The sequence below is a fragment of the Thrips palmi genome, unplaced genomic scaffold (genome assembly GCF_012932325.1).
Source record: "Thrips palmi isolate BJ-2018 unplaced genomic scaffold, TpBJ-2018v1 HiC_scaffold_18, whole genome shotgun sequence".
Lineage (NCBI taxonomy): Eukaryota > Metazoa > Arthropoda > Insecta > Thysanoptera > Thripidae > Thrips > Thrips palmi.
Genome location: NW_023144627.1, coordinates 14,665,620 through 14,671,903, shown reverse-complemented (window position 1 = coordinate 14,671,903; position 6,284 = coordinate 14,665,620). Strand labels below are relative to the sequence as shown.

At 57.4% G+C, this 6,284-nt stretch overlaps 1 protein-coding gene across 6 annotated transcripts in view; it reads left to right on the top strand.

The window, feature by feature from the left end:
* The first annotated feature begins 671 nt into the window (after positions 1–671).
* LOC117644500 (SPEG neighbor protein-like) overlaps positions 672–6,284 on the top strand; it is an 84,775-nt gene continuing 79,162 nt past the window's right edge. Inside the window, exons 1-2 of one of the 6 annotated variants that reach the window (XM_034384027.1) lie at positions 672–806; positions 1,468–1,618. The gene's annotated coding sequence lies outside the window, so the exon portion shown is untranslated. Of the gene's footprint in view, positions 1,619–6,284 lie in introns of all 6 variants that reach the window. The other 5 variants (XM_034384026.1, XM_034384025.1, XM_034384024.1 and 2 more) reach the window with 5 other exon arrangements.

The following is a 6,284-nucleotide window of genomic DNA, read 5'->3' as shown; positions in this document are numbered from 1 at the left end:
TCGCTTCTGACACCTCCATTAGGGCAGTCCCTTGAAATCCCGAACTGTTCCGAACGACGCTCCGACCTTCGCAAGGTGCCGACCAAGCCGACGGCCGGTCAACAGCAGTCAACGGCAGGCAACAGGGGTTGCTCTCGAGAGCCTCGTCCGCCCGGACCAATCAGGCGGCAGCTCGACCGGTGACCGCCATGCCAGGCCCGCTTACCTCCCTCGAATGGCGACGGAACCTGACCGTAGCGACGACTCCACAGCCAGACAGTGTTCCAAAAAAGTTCTGAAGGTCCTGAACGCCTTCTCATACTCATGGGTAGTCCCGCAGAGCTGCGAGAGAGCCACAGCGGCGAGAACGGCTCTCGTAATCAGTCCGCCGGAAGCCTCTCCGAGCCATATCACTCCAGCCAGACGGCCGCCACATGCCGCTGCTGGAGCATTCCCAGTCGTTCCCCATCACGCGTCCTTACAGGGACCCCGCGAACGCGTCGACTATCATATCAACATCCTGGAGATCGGGTTGCGCTGGCCCAGCGCTGGCCTGGTGGTGGTGGCCCGCCACCCGCCGCTGGTGGGGGCGGCAGGGTGGGGGCGGCGACGGCGGCGGCGTCTCAGTCTCCGCGCAGTCGGGGCACGGCAGCAGCAGCGAGCGGTCGCACGTGGCGCGAGCAGCGCGAGCCGAGCCGAGCGACGGCGCGAGTCGAGCCGGCGAGACCCACCGCGAGCACCCCGTGGGGCACGACGCACGCCCCATTCTGGCGGTCCGCGCCCTTCCGCCATAGCGCGTTTGCCACCGCGCCCTCGCGTGTGTCTGTGTTAGTGTGCTAGTTTCCTCGTACAGTGCATACCCTCCGTCCCGTAGGTGTGTCAGCAGTACAGTGTGGTTTTCAGCCGGTGGTGGTGGGGACGACACCAGTCGCGTTATGGAAACGCTTTGCAGGGGACGTTCGTGCCTCCTCGCCAAATCGACGTCCACCTTCCCGTGGCCCCGCTCGCCCTGCGCGCCCTGCGCCAGGCACGTCCTGCCCTACATAGTAGGCCCAGCGCCAGGCCCCACGGAGGGACTGCCGCGAGCCCGCACAGAATAATATAATTGTGCGTATTTCCCGCGGGATTCAAAATTTAGTTTTCGACAGCCTCTCCACCCTCCAGGCTCGCTGCCTTTTGTTTCCTGCAGGAGAGCGGGGAGGCCCCGTCCCGTGGGCCACAATGGAAGTAGCGGGCGCGTGAAGGTGTGCGCCCAGGCATTTCGTGGAGAGAGAGAGAGAGGGAGAGAGAGAGTGTACGTGTGAGTGCACGCGGATAAGTGCAGGGGCGTGTGGCATCCCCCGAGCCTGCACCTCGAACACCATAATGGTCGTTACCCCGTCTATCGTATTTCGCTGCAACTAGCGGCACACAGTTCGCTCTCCTCTCTAGCTTCTACGCTCCCCACTCGTCCCCACCACCACAACTTTTTTTGGTGCGCGTTTCCAGCAGTTGGAGTGCGTCCTGTTGATACCCGTCCAGTGACTGTGTTTTTGTGGTGACCCCGTTCGTCGTTTCGAAACGGATACAAGCCGCCGGACGCCCCACAGCCCACGCCCAGTGGACTGGCCCGGGCACCACCTCTCTCTCCCATGAACCTGTAAGTCAATTTCCCCAAGTTGTTATTTCCTCCTAGCGCGTCGTGTGTGACACCCCGCCCCCTCTGCGAGGCTAGCCGCGCCCCGCCCTGCTTCGGCACCCTGAAATTGGAAAGGGCGATTCCGACTCACTCCGAACTTGTTGCCAGGAAGTTCGCGTGCATTCTGTGCGCGCCTCCACTAGAGTACGCACTGCGTTCCGGGTTGCTTTTGAGGCTACGGGTGGATTCAGGGTTTCTCTGAGAAGGAACAGGGATAGTAGTGCTTGTTGCCTACCTGCCAGGCTTCGCTCCTACAGATTGAAGGGGAGGCTACCTTTGCACACCTCCCTGGATCCGCACCTGGTCGCGTGGCGGTGACGCGTCGCGGCCGCGCGAGACAATGTTGACAGGACAGAAGAATAAACATAAACATGCAAGTGGGGCTTTTTTTATCACGTCGGGACCTGAAACTTGAATAAACGTATGCATTTCCCGCTGAGAGACCTACCCCTCGGAAACAAAGCACAGAGAGCGACACACAAACGCCCCAAAAGAGAGACCCAAAAACAAAAATTTTGGTGACGTTGCTTCAGCAGCTAGCATAGTTGTGGGCGAGCTGGGAGACCTTCTGGTCCGTTCTAGTCCGGTCGGATGGAATTTGCCGTTTCGTCGATGAGTAAACTGTTTCGCGTTCGGTCCATTAAGTTGGTGAATTATTGATGGCATAATGAATGGGCGTGCACTGTGAGTCGTGATCGATACTGTTTGCACTCAGCGTGTTGTTTCAAACCCTTTGCTTATTAGCGGCAGTCAAATTGAGTTAATGAATCGCCGTGTTCCGATCAGCTTTTGAAGCAGACAGCGTGGAGTGCTGAAGGGGATACGGTCATTGGCGGCTGACCAAACACAGGTCATCGTCCCTCAGTGAGCCAAAATATCGGTGGAGGCGGTCAAAATTAAAGACGTGTTTTGAGCTCCAGAGTCGCTAAATGGTAGTCGAACCAATCGTGTGACCCCATCTCCGAACGAGGAATCTATTGGTGGGGTCACACGGTCAGTTCGAGTCCTGTTTGGCGACTCTGGAGCTCAAAACACGTCTAGAGCTTTGGCTGCCTCCACCGGTCCTCCGGCCCACTGAGCGTCCCTGTGGCGGCCGAAGCACGCGCTTTTTCAAGTGCCTTGCTAATTGAGTTGACCCAGCCAGGCCAGCCAGGCCGGGGATTGCTGGTGGCTGTTTGGACGCTTGAGATGCACAACATGTTGATCGCCTCCCTGCTGACGGGGAGGCCCGACAAATTCGCGTCCGGGAAATTGATGGAGGCAAGTCATGGATCCTGTGATGGATGGGCGAGGCCCGGCCTGGCCGTGGCGCCGTGGCCGTAGGCGGAGCAGCGGGCTGGCTGGCCAGTCTTGAGCGCCCCCCGAAGACCTGGTCATCATCAGCGAAAAGATGTTGCGAAAAAGAGAAGCAGAGTCTCGAGTTCAGAGCGATAAAAGTGACGGTTTTAATCTAGTCTTGGACCCAACAGATTTACGAAAAACCGAGAAAATAGTTGCTCGTATAGAGTTTTAACCGAACGACAGGTGTGAATATGTCCTAAACGGCGATTACCACTATGTGGTCGTCTGGAGGAAACACTGCACTAGCCTTCTGCACACAGGACTGTAACACCTTAAAAAAAAAACTCGTGGAACGCTTTTCATAAAACAAAAAAAGAAACTGAGCCCATGCGGTGGACGATCACACAGCCTGTTCAATATGCCCGTCAGAAGTGGAGTACCTGCTGAGCTGAACTGACTGGAATAATAAGAGGCCACCGCGGCCCAGCCAGCCAGCAGCCAGCAAGCTAGCAGCTAGTCAGGGCGTGAGCTGGGCAGCGAGCGTTTCGCTGCACGGGAGCGCTGAAAATCAGTCACAGTGAACGGCAATCCACACCCTACGACACAAAGGGCGGTGTATTTCACGCTTCGAGTGGGGCAAGGCACGGCACTGCACTGCGAACGTGCCGGGAGATGGGTATCGAGCCCCACCGTGGTTTAGCGCCAGCACCACTGTACAGTTGGTTTGCACAGAACAACAGCAGCAGGCACGGGGAGGCATCGTCATACGCGCTCCACCCAACTGTTTCCCAAACGCTCCACGCCGTCCAAAAAAAAAAGTGCACCCATGATTCATTGTTTCAATGTTTCCAAAAAAAAAAAAAAGTTGAAAATTGAGATTGACGCCGTATAAATTTTTTTTTGCTTGCTGACTTTTAGCCTTTCCACACGCAGTCCACAGGTGCGGAATGTCTGAGATCAGAGGTGACCTGCTCGGCGGCCTGCTATGCGACCTCCTAGCCGACTTGCTAGGCGACCTGCTTGGCCCTCGGTGGCTGCCTGACTGTGCCAAGCTTTGTCAACACACTCTCGCCCTGATCCTCGGCCCGGGTCGCGTTTCCTTCCTCTCGTCTTTTCGACTCGTTTGTGCATGCCAGAGGAGCTCTCTCAAGGCTGGCCCCTTTTCCCTTCCCTCTTTCTTCTTTCCTTTTTTGCAGAGTATTTTGTGCACGCCCAATGAAGGAATTACTCGAGCCAAACGGAGCGTGCGCTGCGAACCCAAACAGGGCAATGGGCGTGTAAAGGAAAAGTGACGGACCGGAATCCGGACCCCACTTGCCCCTTGCACTGCCCCACAAACGACCTCGAAGTGGAGGACCTGGGAACAAAGTATGGACAGAAAATGCAAAGTTGAATGAAACGAAATTCAGTTTTAAGTCTTTACAAAGCCAAGTATGCTCTTAAAGGGTATACTTATCGCAGGTAAGCAATTAAGAGTGTGAGGCTTCAAGTGAAATACTCGGATACTACTCTTAAAAATCTATCAAGGTTTTAAAAAAAATCAAGAAAAGCATTGAGGAAAAGCAAGTAGAAACTAAAAGTTAGTCAGGAAAGGGCACATTTTCCCCAGCCCAAACGAAAGCACCCACGGTATGGTCCCCACGACAAGTGCGCCCTCTATTTTTATTTTATTCTTTTTTTTTTTGAGACACGGGGAACCCGGCGGCGCGTGGCTTTTGGGTCGGGTCGGTCCGGGTAATATTTTCACGGCGCCGCGTCGCGTCTCGAAGGGAACGTGAAGGCACCGTAAAGTCGCACGGCTGGGCGCTTTAGGTCGAAAAATCCACTCGGCTCCCCTCCCCCCAACTCCCCCTCCCCTGCTCCACCCCTTCGATTCTGCGTGTCCCCGGCGCCACCTACTGCTCGCGGGACGAATTCGTGAACCATTCAGTGCACGTCGTGCGACGTCTAACCTCACTGGCTGCCGTCCGGGTCCGAAAGGGTCAATTCGTCGCTCCGTCTCTCTCGCACCGCTACGGGGTTCGCCGTGAGTGCGAGAGAGACAGGCGGTCATTCGGAGAGTGGACCGGCTGCACGCCGCCGCCCCAGCCGGCACCGTGCCTAAGCCTAGGCCGGGCGTCCAGGCCGGACGAGGGGTGGGGGAGCATGAAGTGGGGGTGCAGCCATGCGCGTCGTTGCGCCCGCTTGGCGTTATAATGAAGAAGGGCTGCGGCCGCCGCGTCGCCAGTGGGGTGGTTGCGGTATAGGGAAGGAGCTGTGTCAAAACAGACGTGAGTGTGTGGATGGGCACGCCGCAGTGCTGAGGTTAAGTGTCCGATGTTTTCTTTGCGCTCCGAGCACGGCAAAAAAAACCCAGCGAAGTACTGATTTTTCGAGCATTTTTCGGCACACTGTAAGACACCGCGCGATAGGAGCTGAGGCGAATCCTGTGACACTACGCCTTTTTTATCAGTGTGGTTCCTGAAGAAGATGAATCCAGCCTGCCCTCCGTTCGGTTCGCAAAGAAAATAGTTCCAGCGTCGGCGTCCCTGTTATGAGTTTCTGGCCGGAAAGACATGGCGCGTTTGCCAGTGGAGCGGCTGGGGTGGCTGGAGGCTGCGACGGCTGGGGAATTTAGTTCGTTTTATTCGCCGCGGAATATTAAGGACCCCGCCGGGACTGGTCAACGAGGTCCCTGGGGAGCAGAAGAGGGAGCACCTGGAGGGCGCCGTTGCGAGAGTCCTTCGCTCTGTCTCTCTCGCACTCGCGGGCGGCCCGTGAAGGTGCGAGAGAGACAGAGCGAGGACCCTCGGAATCGGCCCGCAGGAGAGCGGCATTCCAGCACGCACAGCTCCAGCAGGCTCCAGCAGGCTCCAGCAGCATGTCAGAAATTAAAATAAGGAAAGGAAAGGGAGAAAGAGTTAGAAGGGGGAGGGGGAGTCGACGGTGCGAGAGGTAGAACGAACGCGGCTCGAACGTTGCGATGCAGTTAGGCGTGTCGCCAGACTCGAACCGTCGGGCCGGATTCCTAGTGCACTGGCCTGGGACGTTTCCTCTTGACTGCACCCGCCGCGCCCCGCCAGCCCCGCCAGCCCCGCCAGCCCCGCCAGCCCCGCCCCTTGTCAAATTATTCGTGATCATAAGGTTGGCTATCGGGCCGGCATTGCCAGGCCGCGCCGGGCAATGCCAAGGAAGGAGCGGGATAAGGGGTTAAGGGTAACAGGACGAGGGTAATCTTTGCTGCGGCGGATGCTGGCCGCGGTCCAGGTGCGTGGACCAGCGCCAGCCAGCGCCAGACGGGGAGGGGGGGGGGGGGGGGGGGGGATGTAGGGAAAGGGTATGTTGTTGGCTAAAAATTTTAAAATTT